The sequence below is a fragment of the Pinus tabuliformis genome, chromosome Q, assembly GCF_031772625.1.
Source record: "Pinus tabuliformis cultivar Carrire ecotype Pingquan chromosome Q, CPIR1, whole genome shotgun sequence".
Lineage (NCBI taxonomy): Eukaryota > Viridiplantae > Streptophyta > Pinopsida > Pinales > Pinaceae > Pinus > Pinus tabuliformis.
The window spans coordinates 615,626,621-615,641,446 of record NC_142296.1 but is presented as its reverse complement, the minus strand read 5'-3'; positions in this window follow the sequence as shown (position 1 = coordinate 615,641,446).

The following is a 14,826-nucleotide window of genomic DNA, read 5'->3' as shown; positions in this document are numbered from 1 at the left end:
CTGCTTGCCCATAATCTTCAGATTTCCCCTAGATATGTAATTGATCAAGCACAAGCCATTGCACATTTTGAGGATATGGAAAGGTTACTTGGGGATGACTGTGTACATGCATGTATGAGGAGATGGAATACCTTACCACACAGTCTGTAGATTAGGGAATATCATTCCCCAATGAGGATGCCGGAGGCATTAAGGAGAGTGCCAATGTATAAGCACTCCATGCAGATGCTGAAGGTCAATTGGATTGGCCTCAAATTGAGTCCCCCATTGCTGCTAGGCATGTTGGAAGGTAGAAGGGAAGAAGAAGAGTAGGAGTAGTGGGAAGAAATAGACAGGAAGGTGGGATTCTATGACAAGGAAGAGGAGACCACATCAAAAGCATGGGATGCTAGGGAGGCCACCAGGGGCATAAAAGATGAGGAGATGGACTAAGTTGCTCAAAGGATGAGCAACACTTTCAGTAGGGGGGTGATGATGAGCCTCATAAATGGGTAATTATATGGGCTCATTTTACCTCCTAACCTAGTCAAATCAACCATTCTCTTAGCTTATTGTATGATTTTCTAATTATATTTATGCTTATAGAGTGAGTTGAGTTAGTTATGATGCCATGTGGTCTAATATGTGTTTAATTCATATTATTGATGAATTTTGTGGTCAAAGTCAAGGATCCAATGGAAAAATGGTAGTAATAACTCGAAGTGGACAAAAGAGAGGACTTATAGGAGGGAGTCCCCCTCATTTATTACTCCTCACTTTGAATTCCCCTTCATTCAGCTTGGAGTACAAGTAGCCAAGTCATGCATTAGCAGGCAGCCGAGCAAGTGGAGGATGACTGATGACTATCTCAAGTTTTGGGAGCCAAGCCTCCCTGATTTTAAGGAAGCTATTGGTAGCTTCATTTGTATAAGTAGAGAGGCCTAGGGCCTCACTAGGGTTGGATTTTTGTTGTACTTTTGCTTATGTAAACTCTGCTCAACTTCAAGCTTATTATTTTGACAGTTTCATGTAATCTTGTTATTATTTTGGAAATAAAGATGGAATCCTTTTTGAGTTAGCACTGAGTTACCTCAGAGGGCTGAAGCTCTTGGGTTAGGGCCCAATCCAAGCAACCAAGCTCCTCTTTACTTGTATTTGTATGTTTTATTTCAATTGTAGATTAGATTGCTATTAGATGTATTTCTTTCATGGTTAAGAATAGGTTGCTTTTGATGATTCAGTAGTTTGCTTCCATTTGTGCTTTCTATAACAGGATAAGCAATGGTAAAGAAAAGATTCAAAAGGCTAGAAACAGGGCCTTGGCCTCTCTTCTTCCCTTTGGGACCATGATTTGAGGCAAAGACCCTATTGCTGCCCCAAAAACACAGATTTTCCTCATTCATAGGACTTCTAGTGTTTACAACTTTTTAGTTGGTTAATAGTCTAGTTTTCTTTGCTTCAGAACTTCTCCATCATGCTCATTTCTGTATTTACCATAGTCTTCTTCCATGCTTTCCTTTCTTGCAGTATTTATCAACATTTCCTTTCATAGATCATAGTTTAGATTAGTTTGATGCAAAACTCTGTTTTTATAGATGCACTTATTTCATCGCCTGCTTCATCTCATTGGTTGACTGTTAGTTGTCTATATAGTAGATATCTTCTAATAGAAGGTCAACTTATCAGCCATCCCATCCTCGACCTGATCCATGCCCTACAAGTCGCCCAAGTCTCCCCTCAATTTTACCTTAGTTTCCTGCATTTTCCATAGAATTCCTTCCTCTCTCCTTGAGAAAATCCAATCATATTTCTCTCTCCTAATGATTCTTGGTAGACCCTAGGTGCCCTAACACTTCATTCCAACCTTCATCCACCTTTTCCACCCACTCTCACACCTTCAAAACAACCAAAACTACTCTTGGCCTCCTCCTGTAGGCCTCCTGTAGAATGTTGTTTTTCCTCCTATAGATTTCCTGTGTCCTCCTGTAGATTTTCCTGTAGGCTTTCTTTTGAAGGCCGAGTTTGGGAAAAGCCTCCAGAAGGCCACCTGAGACCTCCTAGGACCCAACCACACCATCCTACATCCTCTCAAGCCCCAAAACTGCCTTTCAACACCACCTATTCGCTGCCACATTCACAAACAATAAATCACATGCATGTCAAATTCACATAAAAATACATAAAAATCCAAAAAGATGTTTTTTGCTCATTTACTTCCAGAAATAGCTTAGTTAGATGTTGTTTACTTCTTTGAATAGATAAATGGCATTCTTTTCATGGTTTTCATAGTGCTTTCTGCAAAAGTAGGATTAGTTGGTTAAGTAGGATTTACTTGGTTTTCTTTACATTTCAGTATTTCTCCTTTCTGCAATTAGAATAACATCTATCTTTCTTTCCTTTCATCACATCTAGAGCTTCTTCTGGAATCCATAGAATTTGGCTTGAGCTCCTAGTGATCTTGCGCCGGCTGACCAAGTGACAACCTGTAGTAAGAACTAGTACTTGTGCATACAACACTGTCGCTTCCAAGTTTGTTACAAACTACCGGGTTGATAAGAGTAAAGAAGGTAGCCTAGGAGTTACAGCATTATTGCTGCAATACTAGTGCTCACCAGTAGGACGAGGTCATTGGCAGCCAAGCCAATGCAGTTCAAGGAAGATTTAGATCCACCTTTCTCAAGTTTTGGGAGACAAACATCTCTATTTAATAGGGAGTTGTTGGTAGCTACGCTTTTGTATAAATAAACATGCCAAGGAACTCATTAGGTTTCAAACTTTGATTTCAGCTAAGAAGCTATTGATATCAAGCACTCATGACTTCTACTTTTGACTTCTTGTGTGATGTATTTGACATTTCTACAATGATAATGAGAAGTTTCTTATTGATCCATCATTGAGTTAATTCAGAGGACCGAGGATCTTGGGTTTGGGCCCAACCCTAGTAACTTAGGTCCCTCTTATGTATTGATATTCCTTTTAGCTTAGAGTTTTGGTTAGTTGCTACATTTAGTATAATATAATTGCTCAAAAATCTTGTGATTGTTGCCTCTATCTCATCTCTTTCATGGGAGCCTGATCAGAGGAATCTACAATAACGACCCAAAAACACTATGTTGATGATTTCTTCGAAATTCTACATTGGTTATCTTGTTTTAATATAATTGTGGTAGTTTAGAAGTTGATTCATTGCATAGATCAAAGTTTTGGCATGAGTTAGATAGTTCCTAAATTCAACTCATCTTTCCCACCATTGGTTATGATATTTTGTGAATGATAAGAAGAGTAGGTGCATGTGATGTTGTAGGATTGTTGTACCTACAAGCTAGGGACCTCTTCACCATCTCCATCCAATACTTATACACTCTCTTTTGATGAATCTCAACCACTTTTCTTGAGCTCTGCCTTTTAGGACACTGTGAGCAGCTATTTTAGTCCAAAACTAGCCTTCTTGAAGTGTTGAGCTTGGCTAGGGGTGTTGGTCACCTTCCATCCATCTGACAAAACCTTCATTCATATGTCCATCCCTAATATCATTGTTCTTACCTTCCAAACCCTCTCAGCAACCTTCCTGTAGCATTACAGGTCTTCTTGTAGCGATACATGAATCCTGTAGCAGCTTCTTGTCGCGTGTCCGTAGCAACTTGTTTTGACCTATAATTCAAGTTTGACTTAGTTTAGGAGTAGGTTTGTTGTTGGGAAAAGTATCCAATTCGGAATGCCCCTATCCCACTCTAAGAGGTGATAGTGCCTTAGCAACAAACAGGTAAACTTATTCGAGTATTCTTCTTTATGGAATGTAAGTGAGGAAGAAGGATCTAACTAACCTGTATCTTCCGCTAGTTTGTCGATCCAAATCACTCCTCTCTTCAGTAGCTCCCAGCTTCTTGCTCCTTCACCGGCCCAGCTTCACTGAATTCCTGCAAGATCACAAGAGAGAGAAACTACACAAAGATACAGATATACATTCATAAAAAGCTCAAGATCAGATTAAGCTAAACATGTAAGCATAACAAAACATCATTGGTACACAACATGTAGGAGAAACTCAAATAGTTTATTGATGAAATAAGAAAGTCCAAGAGGAGATACAACCAAGTGAGTTCCGATCCAGCATCTACCTCCCAGCAAAGGAATCCCTTCCTCTCCTCCAACAAAGCATAAATCACCCAATGTGCTAATCTCAATCTTAAACCAACAGCAATTCTCTACAAAGTACAAAATTCCAGCCTCCTGAACCTCTGGGTGAGAGATCCATATATAGATGTAAGCAGAGAGGATGAGTCAGCTTATGTTTTGACTTGTGGCTTCTCTCTGTCAGTTCTTGCTTCCACTTGGAGGTTGAGAACCTCTTACTCATCACTAGTCGAATTTATTGAGGCAAGTGTCATTGGAGAAGATTCTGGAAGCTTCCAGGGTCTTTCCACCTCGTTGAATGAGCTTGCCATTTGTCATTTCCCGCTCAGCGCACCCTGGTAGTGCTTCTACCTGCGTTGCAGTGCACCTAGCCAGTGTAATCTCTGCATTTCAGCGCAGATAGCTAGTGGAGCCTCTGAATTGATCCTGAATTGACTGTTTCTAAGTGGTTTTTGGTGGAGAACTTCTGGGAGAAGCTATCTTTGGTTGACCTTGTTCCTTTAGGGGTAGGAACAACATCATTAGGGACTTTGGATCCCTTGAATTATGGACATTTCATGCTTATAGCTGTAAGGCACAAAAATGTCTATAACAGTTGCCCCCTAAAGTATGAGGCTGTTTATCGGGTGAAATGCTTTATTAGGAGGATCCGAAGTTCATTCAATGCTGGGAGGAGACCTGTAATAAGATACAATACAATACATTATTTTTCATACTGTTTTCATGATCTAGCTGAGGCGGGCATTCCCATGCTCAGCTTTATAAATTCATTTTTGTGTACATAGGACAGACAATTGTCTGATGATAGACTGATGATCCTGCTGAAATCATCATCCTTTGGTAGGATGATTGTCTGTGATGCAATGCTATACATGCCAATGTTTTTATTTTTCCTGAATATATATCGCAGCCCGGATGGATGAAACTAGATCCGGGGTCTTCAAACTCATTCGATCTTCACTCTAAGTACAAGTCGATCCATGTGAGAGATGTTCTGAAGTCGAACATGGAAAGACATCGCTTGATTACCGGTCAATGAGGTAAACCGTTAACAAGCGCGAGAGGAATCACCAATAATGATAATGACCCTCAAGGTACTGCAGTACAATTCACGTGGTGTGAATAAAGGATTTGGCGTCGAACACCACGCAAAATCTTTCGGTCGAAGGTCATTGATGTATACCTGTCGCCGGAAGTGAGAAACTTGCCATTGAGGCATGCAAGCTTCAAAGTACTGAAGGGGTTGTTCCTAGATCAACTTCTTGGATAATGAGCTGATGTCGACAAGAAGCGATCCATCAAAGGAGGGCCTTAATGTATCCCACATCAGTGACACAGAACAGAGTAAATGATTTCGATGGAGGTGAAAACGATCTGATGATATATGGTTTAGGGTGGCGGTCATGAAAAGAATGAAGGATAATGTATGGTAGTGGATGGGACACGGTTGACTTCTCTGGATGACTTCTCTTGAACATATCAGCGACACTTGTGTGATGGATTGGTAGCATTTACCCCAAAGGTGGATGGTATGGTGAGACCATGGTGATGTGACCGGTGAATGAAACAACCCAACCCGACTCAGGCACGGAGTGGAAGTGTCATGTTCAAGAGCGACTTGCTACCAATAAAGTTCTTTGAGTTTCTTCCCAATTTTTCCCCAATCATTGCTGACCAGTACCTCTTTATTTTTGTCAAGCTTGAGGAGGATAACATGTGCTTGTTCTATAATTTTCCCTTCGAGCAAACCCATCGCTATGTTTTAACGAGCCTAGCGATAGTGAAACTCATTCTCGTCTAAAGACAAGTTTGTCGCTATTTAATGCTTTTAACGAGTCTAACGACAAAGATAACTCAGTCCTTTTCATTTTTAGAGAGTCTGAAAAGGTACGTAAAGTCAACTCCGAAAGTCCTTTTTCGTCATCTAATCCCTTAAGTCCGAAAAAGTATAAAAAAATACAGAAGGGATGAGTTTTCGATAGTTTTAACGAGCCGAACAAAACAAGCACTCGATCTTTTTGTGCAATAATCCCTCAGGTCCAAAAAGATTAAAATCTAGAGGAGGGATAGCACTTCCGGTCGCTTTAACGAGCTGGAAGGCCAAAACTCGGCAATCTTTTCATATTTTACGAGTCAGATGAAAAGAGCTTAAAGAAGACTCGTCTTTTGAGGAACGAGTGATAAAACGGGTAGCAGCTGATTCCAGGTACGGGTTGGAATTTTTTGAGCACGGCAGTGTCACAAGGATGGCTAGTGAAATCACTCTTCGCAGCTGTTCCTCAAAATGGGTAAACAATCATATGGAGGTGAACGATCGGCCAATGGAAAAGTGGAGGTGACGGTGCAAACACGACCAAGGCTTTAATGGCTGATAATGTTACGTTCACGGTGGTTATTTACCGGAGGGTAGTTCATTTTTTAACGAGCTTAAACGCGTAAAAACACTGCTCGATCTTATGTTTATTTTTTAACGAGCATGAACTATGTGCTAAAACTGCTCGACGATAAGTTTGCATGCCCCCAGCATAATAACGCAAAACGAGGTGCATGCCCCCCAAGCTTCATTGCATTCAACTCAGTGGTTGGAATGAAGGTTTACCTTTGAGATTTGAAAAGGGGATTTGTTTCATTTTTTAATGAGGTTGACATAGTAAAAGAACTATCCTCATGACTCCTTGTTTCATTTTTTAACGAGGTTGACACGAGATAAGAACCGTCCTCTGAGTCCAAATCCATTAGATATAGAAGGTTTCATATTCCACTGTGGCCACTTCCACCAGATTAGTCGGAGGCGGTAGGGCAAAAGTACCCATTAAGGCAGGGTCTTTTAGGAGACCTACTCCGATATTTTGGAGCGAATGATTGCTTCCATGGATCATTGGAATGCTTCCCGTAACTTGTGAACTGTTGGGGAGAAATGTTTGTTGGTCAATGATTGTAATTCCTCCTTGGAAGGGAAATGCAATCTTCCTGAAGTAGGTCGACACAACTGCGGCCATGGCATATATCCAGGGTCTTCCCAATAGGATGTTGTAATCAAGGTTTCTGTCGATTACTTCAACATCAATTTCTACTGTTTTCCCTCCTAGTTCAACCTTCAAGTTATTTAGGATACCATATGGGGTATATGTCCTTCCGTCGAATGCTTTTAATGTTGTCGAGGATCGCGACAAGGTTGGAGATCCTAAATTTTTCCAGCAACTCATCGACATAATACATGTAGATGCCCCCTCATCAATAATTGTTCGATGAACAGTTTTGTTGAGGGCTTTCACTTGGATAAGGAAAGCTAGTTGAGCTGGTAACTGAGGATCGTATCCTTTGTGGTCAAAGGATACAAGATTGGAATCCTTAGGATCAACCCCACCAATGGCTGATAACAAAGCCTGCCTTTGGGATGGGCAATTTTGTAGTACTTCAAGAGTCGACATAGCGGATGGCGATTGGGCCAAATCTTCCACTATGTTATAATACTGCGCTGCTCTGGCGCGAGGGTTAAATGTCGACTTGTGTACTACTCCCTTTGGCGGTTTTATTGTTAATTCAAGAATGATGGGTGGTACAACTTTTGTCGAAGTTGTTGTCGAACTACTCGGTTGATCTTTTTCCTTGTCGTTCGACAGCTGCGGATTCCCATAATATTTGTTCCTTGTTGAAATCAAAGCATCATTTTGCTGCTTCGAAATCGACAACATTAGCACTTGCGACAGGGAAGCATTTCCACTATCAACCAGATTTGTGCCTGGATTTGGAAACGGATCAGTTAACACGGCTGAGGTTTGCGAACTCTTAAAGAATATTTTAAGCTCAGCTTTGTATGGACATTGTGAGGTCCAATGATCCTCATCACATATGTGACATCCTGTTGAGGGTGGTTTCCTATTTCCAGGAGGGTTTGAAGAAGTTTTTTCAGGAGATGACTCACCCTGTTTCTTCTTCTTCCCTTTGTTTTGTTTCTTCTTGCTTCCTGGTTGTTTGGTTTCTTTGCCTTTATCTGCTGATACGACATTTACTTCCGAAGCAAGAATTTCGTCTTTTGCATTTTGATCTGAAATCTTACAGGCCTTCTTGGAGTTGGCCTTTGTCGATTTCGCGTTTGTCGTGCCAATCACACCATCACCGGCATGAGAGTCATTGTTTGATTTAGGAGGAGGAGGAATTGAGAATTCTGGTCTAGGGGCATCAGGTATTTTGTCGTAGAGCGTGCCAGACTGAGTATAGACTAAGTCTAGATATTGCGCATGAGCGATAACTTGCTCTTCCGTTACGACTCCCCCCTTTGCCACATCTTCCGTTATAGCAGGAAGTAACGACTTGATAAACCATTCAGCTAATAGCTGATCGGGAACGTACGTTTTTACCATCCTACGACGACGTCGCCACTCATGTATATGATCAGATATATGAGTGGTCGTTGTCTGTTTGAAGTTGGTTAAGATTTCCATTCCCGTTTCATACCTTATTGGTAATTGAAAATGGGTTAAGAAAGTCGTGGCTAAGGTGCTGAAATTGTCGAACGAAGCTCTAGGCAATTCAATATACCATTTTTCCGCTGGACCCGTTAACGTCCTCTGAAAAAGGCGAAGCCTTATCGAATCATCGTTTAGGGTGTTTGATGAACACCATAGATGAAATGTCATCACGTGATTCGATGGGTCCTCACCTGGATTTCCATTAAATTTAGGAATGTCTGAAGGAAGTTTTTGAGGAATCGCTGGCCACCAAGGGGCTTAAGCAATTGGATCGTTTGTTAACCGGTGTAAATCGGGTAACTCTAAAGTTGCCACGAATGGTAACTGTTGATTTAGGTTAGGTGAAGCATACCTAGGATACGATGTAATTGCCTGAGCAGTTGGCCTTTGCATACCAGCATAATGTAATTGATGTTGGTATGACTGATACGGTTGGTGGACATGACCACCGTAAAGTGGTTGATTTTGACCGTTTTGAATGTACGGTTGTCCACTGTTCGCAAAGATCTGCTGCTCAGAACCTTGGTATACTTGTTGGAATTGTGGTTGTTGATATTGCACCAGCCACGGTTGCGAAGCCATGTTCTGTTGCGCTATACTAACCGTTGGACCAAGGTGTGGGGTAATTGTACCCGTTTGGACCTGTGTCGCCCCACCAGTAGGCGATTGTGGTTGAGTCACAGGGTCAAGGGGCTGTTGCATTACAACCTAAGAAATCTGAGGTTGACACACAACAGGCAACGTTTGAACTTGCGACACTGTCACAATAGCTGGTGTAGTCGAGATGTTCGACATAGGTATACATTGTTGCATAGAATACACAACCCTTAGTTGTTGGGGTAGTATAGGTACCCAACCACTTGATGTAACTCCAGTATAACCTGAATACTGTTGTGAACTCCCGTATGGATATCCTCCCGGAGGGGGTAATGAAAGGGCATACTGCCCCCCATACGGTGGCAATCCGGAACTCAAGGGGATTGTTTGTCCTTGGGGACTGGATTGCCCAAATTGACCTCCAAATGGATCAATTTGGCGAGTCTCAACATAAGAGTTGCCGGATATTATTCCGGAGGAACAAACAGGAACGGACCACACTGTCGAAATAGTCCCTGGGTGGACTCCTTCTAGCGGTTGTGAGCTAGTCGGGACAGATGGTTTGCCGGCAAACATTGCTGGAGTGACGGCAGGAAGTTCTACTGTCGCTGTGTCATTTGCCACAGTCCTAGATGTTGACGGTTGTTCAGACATTTTGAGTCTATCCAAAAGATTACCTAGCGATTCTACAGGAACTTCCACTGGTGGTAGACTAACTTCTGAAGGAAATAGAGTGACCCCGACTCCAAAATGTGTTGGAGTACTTGCTTGCGGATCTTCTACAATTTCTTCTATCGCAATCAAACAAGGTGGAAGGGGAAGACCGTCAGGTCCGTAAAATATTTTTGGTGCCGAAGAAGGGGTTGAATCAACAGCGACAGATGTTTGAGGAACAAGACTCTCTTAACCGGTTACAGATGGAACTGGTTCAGTAACACAAGAGTTTGCTCTTAGACTAGGATCAGTATCACTGTCCCTCTGTGGCTGTTGAACTTCTTCTGTAGAGGCAGGGTTTCCAGAAATGTTTGGAGTAACCGGAATCTCAGATGTTGTTAGAACACTTGTTCTAACTTTGATAGGAGATTTCGAACCGGTTAAACGAGTTCGCTTTGTCCGTATTGTTTTCGATTCCGGAGACAAAGACGGTTGACTCGTAAGCCTCCGCGAACGACGGGGTTTCAATTGGCTTTCTTCCACGATTGCGGATTACTTGATCAACCAAAATAAAAAAAGGGGAAAGTGTGTTTCCTAATTAAATGAATTTTTAGACGCTTTAGACACAACTTGCTTTTTCAATTTTAAAGAGTCGAGAAAAAGCTAAAGATGACTCTAGTCTCCTTCGATGTTTTAACGAGCCCGAAGTGACAAATGCTCGGATGGACTTTTTCCGTTATAGAGTCTGAAAAAGGCCAAAAGGAACTGCTCTGGAGTTCTAGGTAGAGGGTGTGCCAAACTTTTCGCAAAACCGCAGAATACTTTTTAAGGTACGGGCGGTCAATCTTCCCGAATGCTGTGTTCAGTGCATTGCGATCAGTAGGGCGGCCGACACAGCTTCCTAAGGATAAAGGTTTTATGCCTATAGGGGTCTCCCAATATATACTCGACGGTACATGGGAGCACAATCCGTACTGGCACTATCGTCCCTCAGGAGGAATCACCCAACCATCAGCGAGATCGACAGTCACCAGGTTTTACGACGTCGGAACACGTCTCTAGCCTAGACCTCTATGTTGTGCGTTAAGTTACAAAGCGTTGTTAAGTTCATTCAATTTATTTTAGGTTGATCTTTCTTAGAAGTTTGCCTTTTTGGATCACCACGAGATGTATGATAGAATTCCTAAATGCAGTCTAAAGATGATAAGCAAGCTTTTATATCTTTTCAACAATGAAAATCCTAGCTACAAGGGGAAAAGGAAGATACAAACTTTTCTCAAAGAGCATAGAGCACACTGTAATGCACTTTTCCCTAAATCAAAGCATGCAAACTATCAAAATGCAAATGCACAAATGCATGTATTTGTTTTCGCTTTCTTAATATTGATGCCTAAAAAGAAAGCTGTTGTACAAATTTGAATTCGATTTCAAGTGAAAACATAAACAAGCTCCTTTTTCAAAATCAAAAAGATGATTACGACACTTTATGATTTACTTGTTTTGACACTAGAAATGCATAAATTCAAACCAAACGACAAAAGTAAAAGCTCAATCAACTGTGAACAGCAAACAAACTCACTCCTAAGATCAAAACGACACTTACGACAGGTCTAGATCTAAGGGCGACAGTATGACTAGTTTACTTTTGTAATGGGAAACTGCAAATGATGTAACAAATACACAAAGAACAAATACAATTTCTTTATACAACTGAGGCGGAATTGAGGCAAAGAAAAGGGGTTTCAGATAGGTACACTGACTGATAACAGGCTACAAAAACAGAGATGAAACTGAGCAAAAAGAAACAGGGAACCACAGCTGCACAAGGCAAAGACTGATCAGCACACCCTCAGCATAGAGGATTTGACATTCAGCGCAGGTAGCCTTCACGGGACCTGCGTTGAAATGCAGAACCTCTTCACAGAGCCTGCGCTGAAGTAGAAACGAGAGTTGTTTCTGGGTTCTGGGTTACGGTTTGCAGTTAAATCTACAGTTTTTTGCCGTATCAAAGCTATCAATTAGGTACAATTAGGAGGATGATTTAAAGGAGGACTAAGATCTATCACAAAGGGATGTTAGAGCACTTGTGGATCAGTTTGTTCAGATCATAAAAACAGGCCCAGTGAGTGGGCTAGAGTGGCAGATCTCTACTTTGCATTTGAAAATGGCAAATGCATTTCGATTCGGCACTCCTAAGTTTATGAGAAGAACAACAATAGAAACACAAATAAACTAACAAGATACTCTCCCCAGCGGAGTCGCCAATTTTTTGTTGGGAAAAGTATCCAATTCGGAATGCCCCTATCCCACTCTAAGAGGTGATAGTGCCTTAGCAACAAACAGGTAAACTTATTCGAGTATTCTTCTTTATGGAATGTAAGTGAGGAAGAAGGATCTAACTAACCTGTATCTTCCGCTAGTTTGTCGATCCAAATCACTCCTCTCTTCAGTAGCTCCCAGCTTCTTGCTCCTTCACCGGCCCAGCTTCACCGAATTCCTGCAAGATCACAAGAGAGAGAAACTTCACAAAGATACAGATATACATTCATAAAAAGCTCAAGATCAGATTAAGCTAAACATGTAAGCATAACAAAACATCATTGGTACACAACATGTAGGAGAAACTCAAATAGTTTATTGATGAAATAAGAAAGTCCAAGAGGAGATACGACCAAGTGAGTTCTGATCCAGCATCTACCTCCCAGCAAAGGAATCCCTTCCTCTCCTCCAACAAAGCATAAATCACCTAATGTGCTAATCTCAATCTCAAACCAACAGCAATTCTCTGCAAAGTACAAAATTCCAGCCTCCTGAACCTCTGGGTGAGAGATCCATATATAGATGTAAGCAGAGAGGATGAGTCAGCTTATGTTTTGACTTGTGGCTTCTCTCTGTCAGTTCTTGCTTCCACTTGGAGGTTGAGAACCTCTTACTCATCACTAGTCGAATTCATTGAGGCAAGTGTCATTGGAGAAGATTCTAGAAGCTTCCAGGGTCTTTCCACCTCGTTGAATGAGCTTGTCATTTGTCATTTCCCACTCAGCGCACCCTGGTAGTGCTTCTACCTGCGTTGCAGTGCACCTAGCCAGTGTAATCTCTGCATTTCAGCGCAGACAGCTAGTGGAGCCTCTGAATTGATCCTGAATTGACTGTTTCTGAGTGGTTTTTGGTGGAGAACTTTTGGGAGAAGCTGTCTTTGGTTGACCTTGTTCCTTTAGGGGTAGGAACAACATCATTAGGGACTTTGGATCCCTTGAATTATGGACATTTCATGCTTATAGCTGTAAGGCACAAAAATGTCTATAACAAGGTTGACCCCCCAACTTGGACTCCATGATAAAAGGTAGCACCTAGGCCATTACAACCATCTTTCTTCCTTCATTGCAAGAGATAACAACATTAGTTTCTTTATCTCAGATTTGGAAAAGTAGAACATTACTTTATATGAAAGTGTAAATTAGATATGTGATGCATGAAATCTTTAATTATGAATTGGTATAATAATTTCGTATTTACAATTGAATTTGATAACTAGATGGTTGATTGCAATTAGTGTAGTTTCCTTTCTGTAGGTAGCATAGCTTTGGTGTTCTTTCATGAATTGATCCAATAGAATTTCCAAGTTGGTAGCATCTACAAGTGAGATTTGAAAATCATTTAATTTTTCTACATTAGAGATAGATTTTGAATTGCACTTTCATTAGTTAATTTTCCCTAATCCAGTGGAAGAACGGTTTTGGAGCCCTAACGATCAAATGACCTAATTGAGGGCGGCATGAGTAGAATTCCATCTACTGTGTATACATCACTGTCACCTCGAAGTTTGTACGAACCCCAGGTTAATAAATAGAGTTGAGGAGCCCCTAGGAGTTGCAGCACTCTTGGTGCAATACCAGGGCTCACCACTTCCTAAAAATGTTCCAATGGTAGATTTGTGTGTAGTCTTATTTTTGGATTGAATATGACAACCAATTTTCATAACTTCTATAGTATTCTATAGATGTCTTAGGAAAATTTCATGTTTAATGTCTTATTTTAAACCAGCCATGTAAGTTTCCAATAAATTTTCATCACTTATGGTATCCACCTCGATGGCTAACACCTGAAATTCTGACTCACACTATTTAATATCACCTAATTGCTTAATTATTGTGAGTTGACAAAAATAGTCTTCTTCTAAGTATCTTATAAATAAAACCCAAGTATAATTATGAGAATGGGGCTTCCTTTTAACAACCCATTGATATCACTAATAGGATTTTATCTCAAAGTTGAAAGTTGTTATGCCAATCCTTTGCTTATCATCCATAATATTATGCAATTCAAAATATTACTCTATTTGGTTCACCCAACTACAAATATACATTCCATCAAAGCAACTTATTTAATTCAATCTTGGGAAAATTCACTAACTTTCAAAACCATCCATAAGTAACTCCATTATTGCAATCAAATCCCCTTGAAAAATTATTATTGTTGGAAAATTTTTCAAATCGAGTACAAACTTTACTTTATTTTCATAAGTCCATTTGGTTATATTATCAATTTTAGGGAGCCTACCATCTAGGGATTTTATGATTCTTTTTAGAGAGCCTTCCAATTGTTTGTTATTTACATCCATCTTCTATTCCAATTGCTTCAAATTTATTTCCATTCATTCCTTCTTTTCTTCGTTATTATTTTCCATCTTTCATTCTATTTATGTTTGAGCAATGATCAAAATTAGCCTTTTTCTTTGACCTATCATTCAAATCATTGATTTTACTATCCAATTTGGATAGAAAGTTTTGTATCTTCATTTTCTCCATGAGTCGATGAGGAGATTTTTGGGGGTTTAATTGGTGTAGTAAATATTGGATCTTTATTTGGAACCATGGAAAAAAGTATTGGGTCCTAAAGATAAGGGAGTTTCAAGTGTTATAGCACTCTAGTATACATATCTGATCCAACAATTGTACTTGGTCCAATATCTCAGGGAACTAACTAAGGA